Source organism: Macaca thibetana, chromosome 2 (assembly GCF_024542745.1).
Source record: "Macaca thibetana thibetana isolate TM-01 chromosome 2, ASM2454274v1, whole genome shotgun sequence".
Taxonomy (NCBI): domain Eukaryota; kingdom Metazoa; phylum Chordata; class Mammalia; order Primates; family Cercopithecidae; genus Macaca; species Macaca thibetana.
Genome location: NC_065579.1, coordinates 73,218,075 through 73,233,748, shown reverse-complemented (window position 1 = coordinate 73,233,748; position 15,674 = coordinate 73,218,075). Strand labels below are relative to the sequence as shown.

General features: G+C 41.1%; 1 protein-coding gene across 5 annotated transcripts in view; it reads right to left on the bottom strand.

Annotated features, from left to right (window-relative positions):
- SEC62 (SEC62 homolog, preprotein translocation factor) overlaps positions 1 to 15,674 on the bottom strand; it is a 332,886-nt gene that overhangs the window by 313,020 nt on the left and 4,192 nt on the right. Inside the window, exon 1 of one of the 5 annotated variants that reach the window (XM_050779993.1) lies at positions 10,218 to 10,221. The exons of the other annotated variants lie outside the window; for them this stretch is intronic. The gene's annotated coding sequence lies outside the window, so the exon portion shown is untranslated. Of the gene's footprint in view, positions 1 to 10,217; positions 10,222 to 15,674 lie in introns of those variants that run through there. 5 annotated transcript variants of the gene reach the window in all.

Here is a 15,674-nt window from a genome sequence, read left to right as displayed (position 1 = left end):
AGGTCGATGGTGATGATTATTGTAATGAGCAGTAATTACTGTTGGCTACACAGAGATTCCAGGATTTCTGAAGTCAAAACAAAACAGCTACTATTATTGCAGAGACGAAAATTTTGTTCCATAGGACATGTGCTGTTTAACTTCTATTAGCAGTAAAGAAAAATTACCCATGTACATTTCTCATTCATCAATGGTATCAAAGAATTCAAACTGGGCATCTCCTAATTAGCTTCTGAAAGCAGAAGTGGTGTTACCACTTAGAAGGAGACAAAATTAGTTATACCCTTTTATTAAAAGGAAATTTAATGTATAAAAGAGTCATTTCTTAAATTAACCATGTGAGGGCTTTTACACTATGAGAAGTAAGGACCAGATCATCCTTTAGATTATCACTAAGCTTGCTCCAAATCACAGATACTGGTAGGTTAAACACTGTCACAAAAAGGAGTCCCCCGACTTGGTGCTTCTTGTGGAGACAGAGAAACATAGAATATATGGTCCAAAATTCTTTAGGCCATGTGACCTAGTCAAAGGACCTGAGTAGTCAGAGCTACAACTAAAATTGTGATTATTCTCACCAAATCTCAAACCTCTCCAAAGGCCATTTGAGAAAGTCAGTAATACTTACCTGTGCAATTCAGGAAGTGTGCTTAAAGGCCAGGTATTATTATTATTATTGTTGTTGTTATTATTTTTGACATGGAATCTCGCTCTGTCACCCAGGCTGGAGTGCATTGGCATGATCTCGGCTCACTGCAACCTCCACCTCCTGTGTTCAAGCAATTCTCCTGCCTCAGCCTCCTGAGTAGCTGGGACTAGCTGCGTGCCACCATGCCCAGCTAATTTTTGTATATTTAGAAGAGACGGGCTTTCACCATGTTAGTCAGGCTGGTCTCGAACTCATGACCTCATGATCCGCCCACCTCGGCCTCCCAAAGTGCTGGGATTACAGGCGTGAGCCACCGTGACTGGCCCAGCATTTCCTTTTTCACACGAATTCCTGGAGGATATTTTAAAAAGTAGCTTTACCTACTTTTGGAATGGAAACTAAAATCACTTCTTCTCCTTTTTTTTTGCCATGAAGAAAAGAAACTAAGTAATGTAATAAAAAGTGATGTGTTGGGTGGTGGCTACTTTAGAACGAGTGGTCAGGGAGAGGAAGTGACTGTTGAGCTGAGATAAGAAGGAGCTGGCCAAAAGAAGGTCTGGGGCACAAGAATTTTAGGTATAACATGCTGAGCTAAACGGTTTGAGATTTGTCTGGGTACAGAGTGATTTTGGACCATTCAGGGGCCCTCTATGCTGGGGCAAAGTTGCGGGGGGTGGTAGGAGTATCTGAGATGAGGTTGGAGGAGTAGGCAAGAGCCAGATCATGCAGACCTAGGAAAAAATTTAAATATATTCTAAGAATAGTAGGAAGCTATTGGACATGATCTGATCTCATCTAGGTTTTTAAAAGACTGCCCACGCTGCCATACAGAAAATGGATGTCATGAGACAGGGGTGGAAGAGAGGAGACTGTCCAAATGAGGAATGATGGTGATTGTACTGGAGTGGTAAGAAATGGAGAGAGGACTGGATTCATGATGTATTTTGGAAGAATGGCCAACAAAACACTTTGACGGATTATACATAGGGCATGAGATAAAGAAGAAAAAGGCTTAACTCAGTGGATAAGGCTGCCATTGAGTGAAATAGGAAGACTGAGGAAGGCCCACATTGTTTTGTAGTGCTAGGAAAAAGAGATTGTTTGTGGACATGTTAAGCTTGAGATTCCTTTTAGATATCAAAGAAAAGACGGTTGCAAGGTAAGGCTGACCTTGATAATAGTGTTTTTACTAGAGTATCGAGGAAGTGGGGTGAGTGACTAAAGACAAGCCTTTTTAAAGAAGTTTTAAAGTGAAGAGAAGCAAGGACATGGTGTAACAGCTAAGGTGGATGTAGAGTTATGAAAGGTTTGTTTTGGTTTAAGTTGGAAGATACTGAAACATGCTTATTTGTAAATTCTGGGACGAAATTAGCAATGTATTCTTAGGAAGGGAGGAATGAAGTCCTCAATAGATAAGAGAAGGAGAGATCCAGATCAAAGAGGAGGGCTGGCCTTTCATAGGAACAGGGATGTTTAATGCATAGCAAATGGAGGGAGGGCAAAAAGTCTGAATACAGATGTGCGTAGTTTTGCAGGTTTGGGGGTAGGAAGATAAGGAATCCCCTCTGATTTCTGTATTTTCCCAGTCAATGATGAGGCCAGATCATCAGCCAAGAGTAGTGGGGAGAGAAAGGGAATATAGAAGATTTGGGGGAGAGAATAGAAGTTGCAGTATGGGAAGTTGAAAATCTGAAAGCATAATAGGATTTTTGAGCTGTGCTATGTGTTCAATTGAGATTTGTTATTATTTCATACGTGGAACCTGTAAAGACTTTTTAACATGAGGTCAACATTTCAGGTTCCTTTGAATATGGTTTCTAAACCATGGATTTTCTAAAACATGGATCTAAAATTAAACAGTTAACATGGTTGGTCATGTGTTTTTCCATGGGAATGTTCAGGAGATTTGGTCCAGGTATACAGTAGCTGTGGCAGTGAGTTTAACCCTGTTAAGGGACTTTACCAGGAAAGTACAATAATGGGGAGAGATGGAGCTGTTGCACATGATTACAATTATGGACCATGGGAATCTGGATATGAGGAAATGAGAGTGATAATTAGTGAAAAAGCAACAGGGCCAATGGATCAAAAATCTCTATAAGGTCAAAGACTTAGTACAGAGAAGGTACTTTGGAAAGTGGAAATCACCTGGGGAGCTATTAACACATAGGAATGTTCATGACTCTTCCCCAAAGATTCTGATTTAGTTGGTTTGGATTGGAACCTTAGTATCAGTGTTCTAACGAGCTTTGCAGGTAATTATAGATGCAAGCATGGTTAAGAGCCACCAAGTAACAGGAAGATGGACAATCAGTTTATGCTTGAGGAACAGTTAGCTGGAAAGTGTGGGGCCACTGGGCAACTGCTTTCTTCTGCAGCTGGTGTTTGATGACTTGGGAGTGACTTGGGAATAAACGAGAGTTTCCTCCTCCACTGGTCAAACAGTGTCCACAAGAGTAAATGTGAATGTAACTACAGTCAATATTAACTGGGATGAAAATCTCAACTGTTAACATGAGCACATTTCCATTGTTACAAACATCCCTCCTGGGTTTCTCTGAGCTTGCTGTGGTGTGGTAGCCAGGAAGAGTGAAGAACCATCTCACCGGCATGCAAGGCTCTGTGGGGACCCTCTCAAGGCATCCAGGTCATAGGTGCACTGAAGCCACTCATGAAGCCCCTCTCCACTCTTAATTGTGGAGAAATAATTGTCACTCTTGTATCTATGTAGCCAAGAGTGGTGAAACAAACAAACAAACAAACAAACAACAAAGCAACCCAAAATGCAAGTTCTCTATTACTCTCTTTCTTTCATTCTACAGACTAAAAACATGATAAAGTGTCACTTATAGCCTGAGATAAAAAAGCGGACAAAAATACCAACCGACAAAAATACGGACTTAGAACAATTTCAGAATAAAGTCCTCTAAAGGACAAAGTGCATTTGTGATACACAACACTAGTTCTTAGTCTTGCTGAATTCTGCAACCACAAACTGCCAGAGTGACTCCAGAAGCTAGCAGAAGGCTTGTTTCATGGAAGGTTGTGTATGTATGGACCTTTCTGTACCTGCACCATCTCCCTCTAGGTACAGGAACCAGAGAGATAAGCTCTCAAGTTATAAAGTCAACACTGGCCCTCTTATTCACCTGCATGACCACAAAGTAACCAAGTGGCAGAAAACAGATTGAAATCAAAGGACAAATGCCATGTAGTATCCAGCCATGGTGAGCTCAAATGTGGCCAAAGAACTTACAGAACTTTCTCAAGCAGAGCTTTCATTGCTCACTGCCAGCACTGTGTGGGCAAAGGGAGATCAGCCCCTAAAAAACAACAACAACAATAACAACAACGACGAAAAACCACAGTTTAAAAGAAAATAAATTGCAACACTTTAAAAATGTTTAAAGGATGCTTTCTATTGCTTTTAGTGGAGTTTATAAAAAAGAAATGAAAATAAGCAATGTCCAAAAGAGTGAATTTGACTGTAACTATAGTGAACATTCACTGGGATGATAATCCTAACTGTTAACATGAATAAATTTCCATTGTTACAAACATTTGGTTTAACTTAATCCCCAGAATATATTACTGCCAAAAGGAATCTCATTGACAAGAGCTAATGCATCAGTTACTCTTAAAAGTATCCCTCTTGAACGGTTGACTTACTGGTAGTGTTCGTCATGGAAAAGACTATTTTTATTACCACTGTCATCAAACTCAGTGAAGTTCAGAGATATTTGCTTGTAGTCACTACAGCTTATTCTTTTTGCTGATTAGAGTCCACATGTGTGAACAAGAGACTAGAGGTTTGGTGATGCCACATTTCTATCAGATGACGATGTGATTGTGATTGGATCAGATGAAAATGTTTAGCTGGGCTTCCAATCCAGATTCTTTCAACTAAGGCCAACAGGCAAGAAAGCAGAAACAAAATGCACAGGGAACTCATTTTAAAATGTTCTTATATAAACAGCTTTGCTTGGAAGTGCTAGGGGTCAGGGTGATAGGTAGAGGTTATTTAATGTTTCCCTCCAGCTTCTCAGATACTCTCCAGCCTCAGATTTGCAAATATCTCTCAACATTTCTGAACTGTAAAGGAAACACAAATTAGGAAGCATCACCAGAACTCTTTCAAATCTAGCATTTAAATAGAATAATGCAATATGATGGAAAGATTTTTAGCCAAAAAGATATTTGAGAATGTAGGTTGAGCCCCAGTTCCATCATTAAATAATTCTTGGCCAAATAGTTTCCTTCCCTAATCAGGAAAATGAGAGAGGTCTAGTATACCCATGGTTTGCAAACAGTGCTTTTCAGGACCCTTCAGGAAAGGAGTGGATGAGGGGACTCTACCAAAGTATATTGTTTGTTTTAGGCATTGAAGCTTTTTTTGTGTATTTGTTATTGTTTTCCTTCCAACCTTTAGGTTTAGGTTCACAGAGTACATGTGCAGGTTTAGTGCATGGGTAAATTGTGTGTTGTGGGGGTTTGGTGTACAGGTTACTTTGTCACCTAGGTAATAAGTATCGTATCTGAGAAGTAGTTAGGAGCTTTTTTGAAGAAAGATTTCTGTCATCAAAAAATTTCACAAAGGATTTCATTAGATGACCATTAAAGTCTCTTTAAAGAATGGATACTTTTAATTCACAACAGTGAATTCATAGCAGTTATTTCTAAATTCTTTTGGTTGTTTGTTTTTTGAGACAGGAGTCTCACTCTGTTGCCCAGGCTGGAGTGCAGTGGCATGATCTTGGCTCACTGCAACATCTGCCTCCTGGGTTCAAGCGGTTCTTGTGCCTCAGCCTCCCCCGTAGCTGGGACTACAGGCGTGCAATTTGCAATTCCAAAATTGCATGGCAAATATTAATAAGTTATATAAGTGTACTACTACTGTAAGATATATTCCTTACAAAACGTTTTTCCCAAAATAGAAATTTCATAGGGGAGATAAATATTAAATTTTAAGGTAAATCATACATTTATTTTATAATGACTAAAACTTTTTATCAATATTAATACATTTATTACTTAACATTATTAATATTAACATTAAAAGTTTTTTGTTTTTTTTTTGAGACGGAGTCTCGCTCTGTTGCCCAGGCTGGAGTGCAGTGGCCGGATCTCAGCTCACTGCAAGCTCCACCTCTGGGGTTCACGCCATTCTCCTGCCTCAGCCTCCCTGAGTAGCTGGGACTACAGGCACCCGCCACCATGCCCGACTAATTTTTTTTTGTATTTTTAGTAGAGACGGGGTTTCACCTGTGTTAGCCAAGATGGTCTCGATCTCCTGACCTCTTGATCCACCCACCTCTGCCTCCCAAAGTGCTGGGATTACAGGCGTGAGCCACCGTGCCCGGCCAACATTAAAAGTTTTACTGAAAGTAATGGTATTTGAATATGTCACCTGATTGGTTGGTCATTGTTTGTAACTGCATAGAACTTGCTAATTTTCTACTACCATGGTAGGGCTTATAGTTGATCTTCAATATTAATGGTGTGTACTTTCTGTCCAGACCTGCAAACAAAAATTAAATAAACGGCCTACAGCTCTAGGATTTTCTGATTGATTCACACAGTCACAAGATGTTGGAAGATGGTAAATTTAGTGTTTTTAATTCCAGACAAAAACCACTCTGGTTCATTTAAGCAGGAAGGTTTTACTAAAAGATTTCAGACAGTTTATAGATCTCTGGGAGGAACAGAGAACCCGGCTTGGATGCTTCACATAGCAACTAGAAGAAATGCCCTTCCACAGCACAGGACTGGCCTAACCAAACACTGCAGCTGTCCCTGCTTACTTCTCAACATGAATGGTGCTTAGGACAGAATGACAGAACCTCCAGCACAGCTGCCCCAGGAACTCCTGGCACCTCTGCCTCTGAGCTTCAGGGAGGTTCACTTGCCCCTAGAGACCACTGACTCACAATCTCTGCAAGCGTGTCTGCTATTAGACTATTTGGTGAGACTAACTGCAATGAAGAGGGTAGGTCTAGCCATGCTATTTGCCAACAAATCCTAGTAAAGAGAAGGGCCATACTTTGTAGGATGGCTGGTAATGAAGAAAGAGCTGCACCCCTTTAAGGAGGGGCCAGAGTCCAAGACGACAAAGCTTGGCTGACAGCCTGGTCTGGAATCAGTCTATGAGTAGTCCTGAACAAGAAGGTAGAATGGGCAATGGGGCTTCTGGGTCAGTAGCAGGGCTCAGCTTCTAGTGAATGGCTTGGCTGCTGTAGGCTGGGTAGGCATGTCAGAGTCAGTATGAGGGATGGTAGAGGCAAGGTTCAGCCTCAAGAAAAGAGTAACAACAACGAGTTAGGAGACCACTGTTCTCAGCCAACCAGTTTGGGTTCAGACTTACAGGACAGACAGCAAGTAAGACACAAGTGTGAGCCAAATGCTCAAAACATGTCCAGAAGCTGAAATCCACTTGAAGCCCAGTTTTGATTCTGGACAAAGGAACAGTCATCTAGCACCAGAGTCTTATCACTGGGGAAAGGAGCTCCCACTGTCCCAATCTCTAGAGGTTTCAGAACTTACTAGGCTATAGTGGTCCTTACCAGACATGCCAAACAGAAGCAATGCTTATTTATTGCTGTACAATAAATCACCCCAACATAGCGGTGTAAAACAACACTGATTCTATTACACTCATGTGTTTTTGCTCCACAATATATGGGACCTCAGCTGGAAAGACTCAAATGCGTGGGGACAACTCATAATGCTGGAGTTTGAACTCATCCGGGGACATCTTCACTTATCTACCTGGCTTGCATGCTGGAATAGCTCAAAAGCTGGGTTCTCTGGTTCCCTCACCAGAGAACCTAGTGAGGGCTCTCTTTGTGAATTGGGTTTCTCACAGCATGGCTGCTGGGTTCTGAAATGAAGCATTCAAGAGGGAGCTTGCCGAGAGCAAATGTTCGCACAAACCTAGGCAGAAGCTGCATGAGCTTTTATAGCCAAACCTTAGAAGTCATTTAACATCACCCTGCACCACTCTGCCGGCTGAAGCCATCACAAACCCATCCAGATTCATGGAAAGGAGACGTAGATAGATCCCACCTTTCAATGGGAAGAATGTCAAAACATTTGGGACCATGTTATGAAACTGCCACTAGGAAAAATGAAGTGAAAGAGAAAAGTTTAAAAACACATTAGCTGCATATAAATATTGACTAAAACTGGAATAACCTAGTTTAGTTTATTAAAAAAAAAAAAAACATATTGAAGACTTATCCTGTACCAAGTACTGTGCAAAGGGCCTGGGATACAGAGCTAAGGCAGATCCCTCAAGGAGCTTATACTCCACTGGAGAAAACAGATGTACAAGCTTTATTGTAACTGAAGGTCAAATGAGGAAACTGAATGAAGACATAGTATAAGAGTGCTATGATAACCTACAGGAAGGAATAATTAGCATAGTGAAGACGCTGTGTTGTCTAAAGGGAGGTATATGAGGTTAGAAATTGGTCAGACCTTAATTTGAATGTTACCTTCATCATTTGTTAGATTGAATTATGCAAAACTGCTTTGTTGTGGGTAAAAAAACTAGTTGACTATCAGCAATTTAATGTAGCTCAATGTACTACTAGCTAAGCCACCTCAAAAGTTATTTAACTTCTGGGAATATCAGTTTCTTGACCAGTAAACTGAGGTTAAAAATGTCATAGAGGGCCGGGCGCGGTGGCTCACGCCTGTAATCCCAGCACTTTGGGAGGCCGAGACGGGCGGATCACGAGGTCAGGAGATCGAGACCATCCTGGCTAACACGGTGAAACCCCGTCTCTACTAAAAAATACAAAAAACTAGCCGGGCGAGGGGGCGGGCGCCTATAGTCCCAGCTACTCGGGAGGCTGAGGCAGGAGAATGGCGTGAACCCGGGAGGCGGAGCTTGCAGTGAGCTGAGATCCGGCCACTGCACTCCAGCCTGGGCGACAGAGCGAGACTCCGTCTCAAAAAAAAAAAAAAAAAAAAAAAAAAAAAAAAAAAAAAAGTCATAGAGTTATTGGCAAAAATAAGGTAACATATTATAAATGCCAGTATAGTGCTTAACACAGGGTAAGCACTTAATAAATAGTTGTTGTTCTGTAATTCTTCTTCTTCTTCTTTTTTTTCACTTTGACCAGTGGTTTAATATAATCATTATTATTATTATCATTACCATGGAAAACATTAGGGACAATGCTGAATCTGAGATGACAATTGAAGGCTGAATATGATTTTGATGACCAGTGAAGAAAGGTAGAACAAAAGATTTTAGGCTTATCAAAAACATGTGAAAAAGCTATTTTTGTGATTCTACTTATAGGTGACACTCAGCTCTGCCTTTGTTTTGGGAGTCAGATATTTCATTTAAATAAAAGGATTCAAGAAAAAATTGAGGCCGGGCGCGGTGGCTCAAGCCTGTAATCCCAGCACTTTGGGAGGCCAAGACGGGCGGATCACGAGGTCAGGAGATCGAGACCATCCTGGCTAACACGGTGAAACCCCGTCTCTACTAAGAAATACAAAAAACTAGCCGGGCGATGTGGCGGGCGCCTGTAGTCCCAGCTACTCGGGAGGCTGAGGCAGGAGAATGGCGTGAACCCGGGAGGCGGAGCTTGCAGTGAGCTGAAATCCGGCCACTGCACTCCAGCCTGGGCGACAGAGCGAGACTCCGTCACAAAAAAAAAAAAAAAAAAAAAAAAAAAAAAAAAAAATTGAAAGCGAAATTCACTAACAGCAAATCACCACAGGTATTTTCAAGTCTAGGCTTCCCAGTATTTTTATGGACTAAATAATCTGCAATCTTTCCCTTCACAAATCACTGAGGCATTCTGCTTAATAACTAATCAATGCTCTTGAAAAAAGGAAGGAAAGTCTCTGGGGCTCAACACAGTGGGAATCAAAATCCTGGCAGCCTGTGGTTATGGAACGGGAGACAATAGCCTTGAGAACTCAGGGCGTAGGTTTCAAAACTCTCATGGAGTCAGGACATAAAGCTCTGGCCCAACATGAGTTGGGGAGATAAAAACTGATACCCTTGCATAAATCTGTGTCTCAAAGGGCTACGTAATCGGTGAAATGCTGGTCTAGAAAAATCATCAGCTCACTAGAAAAAGAAATAACAAGGAAGCTTCTATCTCATCTGGCCTCTGGGTTAAAAAAAAAAAGTGTCCCCTGACAATTCTTTCCAACAGGCCTACTATCACTTACATCTGTGGTTCTAATTATATTTCCTCCATAGTTTGGGAAAAGCCAGGCTGATAAACTAGTGAAAAAATTGATAACACTGAAGCATCCAACAAAAGCAAAGGTAAAACCATTCTGAAAGGATATGTCAAGTAATTTTAAACATGATTTCCACAGAGAAAATCTTGTTGAAGGTGAACTCACAACTTAAAATTCTAAAGTATGGAAAAACAATTTTTCTGAGTAATGATTAGTAGGTACAACAAACAGAAGGATTAGAAAGATCCCATGGCCAGGCGTGGTGGCTTGTGCCTGTAATCTCAGCACTTTGGGAGGCTGAGGCGGATGGATCACCTAAGGTCAGGAGTTCGATATCAACCTGACCAACATGGAGAAACCCCGCTTCTACTAAAAAATTCAAAATTAGCTGGGTGTGGTGGCACATGTCTAAATCCAGCTACTTGGGAGGCTGAGGCAGGAGAATCACTTGAACCCTGTAGGCAGAGGTAGAAGTGAGCCAAGATCGCACCATTGCACTCCAGCCTGGGAAACGAGTAAAACTCCATCTGTAAATAAATAAATAAATAATAGTCCCTAGGAACTTCAGATAATGGAGCTGTCAGATAAAATAAATATATTTGAAACGTTTAAAAACTTAACCTGGCCAGGTGCGGTGGCTCATGCCTGTAATCCCACACTTTGGGAGGTAGAGGCAGACAGATCACTTGAGCCCAGGAGTTCGAGACCAGCCTGGCCAACATGGTGAAACCCCATCCCTACTAAAAATACAAAAAATTAGCTGGGCGTGGTGGCACGCGCCTGTAGTCCCAGCTACTCAGGAGGCTGAGGCAGGAGAATGGCGTGAACCCGGGAGGCAGAGCTTGCAGTGAGCCGAGATTGCACTATTGCACTCCAGCCTGGGCAAGAGAGCAAGACTCTGTCGAAAACAAAAAACGAAAAACAAAAAGCAAAAACAACCCCAAAAAACTGAATTGTAAGGTAAAAAATAAGACAAGACAGTGTGAAAAGATAACGGGCACATTTTAAAAAAGAATCAAATATAAATTATGGAAATTAAATAAAAAGATAAAAAATTTAATTGACAGTTTAAATAGCTTATTAGATACAGAGAGACAATTAGAGAACTTGAATATAAATTTGAGGAAATTATTCAGAAGTAAGCACAAGATACTAAAGAGATAGAATCTGTGAAAGACAGGCTAATAAATACAGAAGATAGAGCAAGAAGATCTAACATATATCTAATCAGATAACAGGAAAAAAGAATTGAGAAAGTGAAGAAAAAGCAATATCTAAAAAGGCATTGGTTGATGATTTTCTCAAATTGTTTAAAATTAGAATGCTTACATTTAGACAGTACAATTTTTGAGCAAAACATGCCTTAGCAGTGGCAGACAAGGAGAATTGATACAAATATCCCCGCAAGGAATTTACAGCCTATGGAGAGAGATCATAGAGATACAGACAAAACCAACATGTAAAACTAAGATGCCATAGGTGATTGTGATTGTGATGGGGAGAGATTGTTTTTCCACTTGAAAGAACATATCAGAACTTTTAGGAGAGGAGGTGATGTTTGTTTTGAATCTCAAAAGATGGATAGTCTGAACATGTGAAGAAGATGTATAATTCACATCACTGCCTGCTTAATCTTCCTAAGGCAAATTCTGATAAAGTCATTCCCCTATTCAGAATCTTCAGGATCTCTCAGTTGTCTTCAAGATAAAGTCCCCAAATTTTGCCATTCATTCCAAGCCTCTGTGACATGTGTCCAACCTGTCTTTCCAAACCTATTTCCCACGAAGTCCCTTCCTGAATCCTATAACATAGGGTGCCTAATATCCTTGCTGTTTCTGGTGCACATCTCATGATTCCCCACCTCTCTTGCTATTTCCCCAATGTAGAATACCTTTGAATGAGAGGCAAAAATTTGGGGCTTTATCTTGACAGTGACTGAGGGATTTTGAAAATTGTCGTAGAAGAAAGACACTTTCAGAACAGTGTCTCAGGAAGGTTAAGCAGGCAGTGCTGTGTAGGGTAGATTAGAACAACAGGTTCCTGTAGCTAAGTAGCTCTTGCTCCCTGCTTAAATGTTGCTCCACTCTGGGAGGCACAAGAGACACCAGACTGCTCAATTGGTTTGATGAAGAAACCTGCATAATAGTTGATTCTGTAGAAATTTTGGACACAAATGTTGTGAAAAGCTCAGCAAAGCATTAACAACAGAAACAGATGTATCAAAATATCATTCACTATCTTGGCTTCTCTGCATTGGTGCTTCCACTGTAGCTAGAATTGAAGTTGTCTCCTAGAGCCCCTAAGAATAGCAAATGTCCTTGTGAGTCCAATGTATCCAATTTCAGAGTTCCAGTTCAATGTCAAACAGCTAAGTGAAAACCTGGATATGAGTTAGATAGTGATTTTTGCTGATAAACTATTACTTCTAAATGGGTGTAAGCCCAGACAAATCTTTTTTTGGAAGACAGAGTCTCACTCTGTTGCCCAGGCTGGAGTGCAGTTGTGTGATCATAGCACATTGCAGCCTTGAACTCTTGGGGTCCCACCATAGCCTCCCAAGTAGCTAGGACTACAGTTATGCACCACCATGCCCAGCTAATTTTTTTTTGTAAGACAGAGTCTTGCCATGTTGCCCAGGCTGGTCTCAAACTCCTGGGCTCAAGCAATCCTCCTTCTTTAGCCTCCCAAAGTGCTGGGGTTACAGGCATGAGTCACTGCACCTAGCCCTAGAACTATTCTTCAGTTTCTCTATGCAACAGAAATTCTTCCCATTTCAAAAAGTGTATTTTTCGAGAGTGTTTATAGAGTTGATTTGAACATTTTACTATCAAAACCCAGTACAAGAACATTATATTTTCTAAAATGTTTGAAGTCCAAATCTTATCATGTTCCTGGTTTCTAGTGTATTTACATGAGCCCTCAAAGTAGATAATTCCATTGATGAGTCCTACGTTTCTTCTGTGTACAATTGAGCTGTACAGAAATTGTTTCTTTCCCAACCCCAGAATGGTCATATACTCCTTTGTCTTAATCTTTGAAAATGGACTTTTCATTATAAAACATTTGCTATGGGACATGCATCATCATTTAAAAAAACATAGCTTTACTTCAGTAGGTATGTTTCTGGGGAAAGTGAGTATAAATCAGATTTTTGTAAGTCAAATCATATTTTAAATGTCCCAGGGGAACTCATTATTTAATAAAATAGCACGAAGCGAATAATCACATTGTGATGTGGCTTTTCATAAAGCAGGGCACACCTGTATCACACTCTGTCATGGCTATAGGACTTCACTCCCCAGCAGAGTTTGAGGGTTGCCAGGTCTGCCTTGGACCTAAGTCAAGGGAATTAAGTTATTGAGTACTGAGGATCTTGTTACAAGGAAGTCTCATTTATAAGCTGTCTCAGCATGGATCCTATACTTTGTGCTTTAAAAAGATGTGGAAAGTCTGCTATACTTATAAGTTTAAAAGTATATCAAGCAAATTAAGTTGCTTTATGTCTATATTTCCTCATGTCAACCATAATCACTTGTTTGTTTGAGTAAAGAATTTAAAAGTCCTGTAGGTGTTAATTTTACAAATCTTTTATTTCCTGGCAGGAATCTAGACTGAATAAATAGTTTCATGTATTGAAAATATGGGCAACAACCAGATTTATGGAAGTGAAAATTTAAGAAACACTGAACAAATTTAAAAGCATGTAAAAATAATTTTAAAAGAAAGAAGAGAGAAAGAGTGCTTACTCCATTGAAAGCCACTGTCTCTTTGAATTGTCTTTGTGGCTTCCATCTCACAGGGAGAGAGCATGGTGATATAAAAACATTACACATCTTCAAATACTCACTTTGTATATATTGTGCAGAAATTCTTGCAATCATAAGGTCATGGGAGAAGCAATGCATCTGTCAGTGAATCTCACCGGCCCTCAGCATGTGGCCCAGGTCCTGTTGCCACAGGCTGACTGGGAGATGGTCAGGACTCTCCTTGTATGAGATGAACTGAGTTGTATGAGATGAACTGAGTGTAGTGTTGACTCTCATGAAATTGAGTTGTGAAAGCACAAGCACACAAGAATCCCTTAAAAATCCATCCGGCTAACCCGGTGAGACCCCATCTCCACTAAAAAATACAAAAAATTAGCCGGGCGCGGTGGCGGGTGCCCGTAGTCCCAGCTACTCTGGAGGCTGAGGCAGGAGAATGGCGTAAACCCGGGAGGCGGAGCTTTCAGTGAGCCGAGGTCGCGCCACTGCATTCCAGCCTGGGCGACAGAGAGAGACTCCGTCTCAAAAAAAAAAAACCAAAAAAAAAAAAAAAAAAAAAAAAAAAAACCCCAAAAACATACATAGCTAAGGGGCCAGGCATGGTGGCTCCTTCCTGTAATCCCAGCAGTTTGGGAGACTGAAGAAGGCGGATAACCTGAGGTCAGGAGTTCAAGACCAGCCTGGTCAACATGGGGAAACCATGTCCCAACTAAAAATACAAAAATTAGCTGGGCCTCGTGGTGTGCACCTGTAATTCCAGCTACTGGGGAGGCTCAGGCAGGAGAATTGCTGGAAACTGGTAGGCAGAGGTTTCAGTGAACCGAGATGGTGCCACTGCACTCCAGCCTGGGTGACAAAGTGAGACTCCATCTCAAAACAAAAAAACAAAAAACAAAAAACAAATCAAAAACCATAGCTAAAACCATTCTCTCTCTCTCTCTCCTCTCTCTCTCTCTCTCTCTCTCACACACACACACACACACAGACACACACAGACACACACACGTGCCCATTTAAACGGAAATGTTAATATCTATTTGTTTCAGTCAGTTCTATATATATCAAAGTCCTCGGCCGGGCGCGGTGGCTCAAGCCTGTAATCCCAGCACTTTGGGAGGCCGAGGCGGGTGGATCACGAGGTCAGGAGATCGAGACTATCCTGGCTAACATGGTGAAACCCCATCTCTACTAAAAAAATACAAAAAACTAGCTGGGCGTGGTGGCGGGCGCCTGTAGTCTCAGCTACTTGGGAGGCTGAGGCGGGAGAATGGCGTGAACCCGGGAGGCGGAGCTTGCAGTGAGCCGAGATCACGCCACTGCACTCCAGCCTGGGAGACACAGCGAGACTCCGTCTCAAAAAAAAAAAAAAAAAAAAAAAAAAAAAAAAAAAAAAAAAAAAAACAAAGTCCTCAGGCTTCAGCTATTTGAGGGGGCAGTCTGCTGACTAAAGGAAACATATCTTATTGCAGATGGGAATGGGAAGAGCAGTATCCAAGACCCCTGACACACACACACTCTCTCTCTCACACACACACACACACCCTTATCATTTTGCCGATTATGAATTGTTAGAGCTTGGAGCTCTAAAAAACTCTACTTATTAAATTTCTACTATGTAGCAGGTGCCGTACTAAGTGCCTTGTATACATTGTCTTTAATCATCACAAGTATTCTGCAAGATGTACATACTTATTCTAATAATACAGAGGAGGTAACTGGGACTCTGAGAGGCTCAGTAATTTGCCTAAAGTTACGCAGCTGGTAAAAGGGAGGACTGGGATTTGTACCTCCAGTGGTTTGATACTTAAGGTGTTTCAACTCTATCTTGTGACCCCAGAACTTATCTAATGTGTAATGGCCCTGAAATCTGAATACTGCCATCTTTTCTTAACAATGGCAACCATGGCTTCCAAAGCTTTTTAATATATTAATCCTATGTGGGAAGAAATGACTATTTCCATGCTGCAGATGAAAACACAAAGTGAAGAATATAAGGCATAATCTCTTTCAAGATGTCCACAGCTGAAAGGAGAAGGAAGATCTGTAAACAA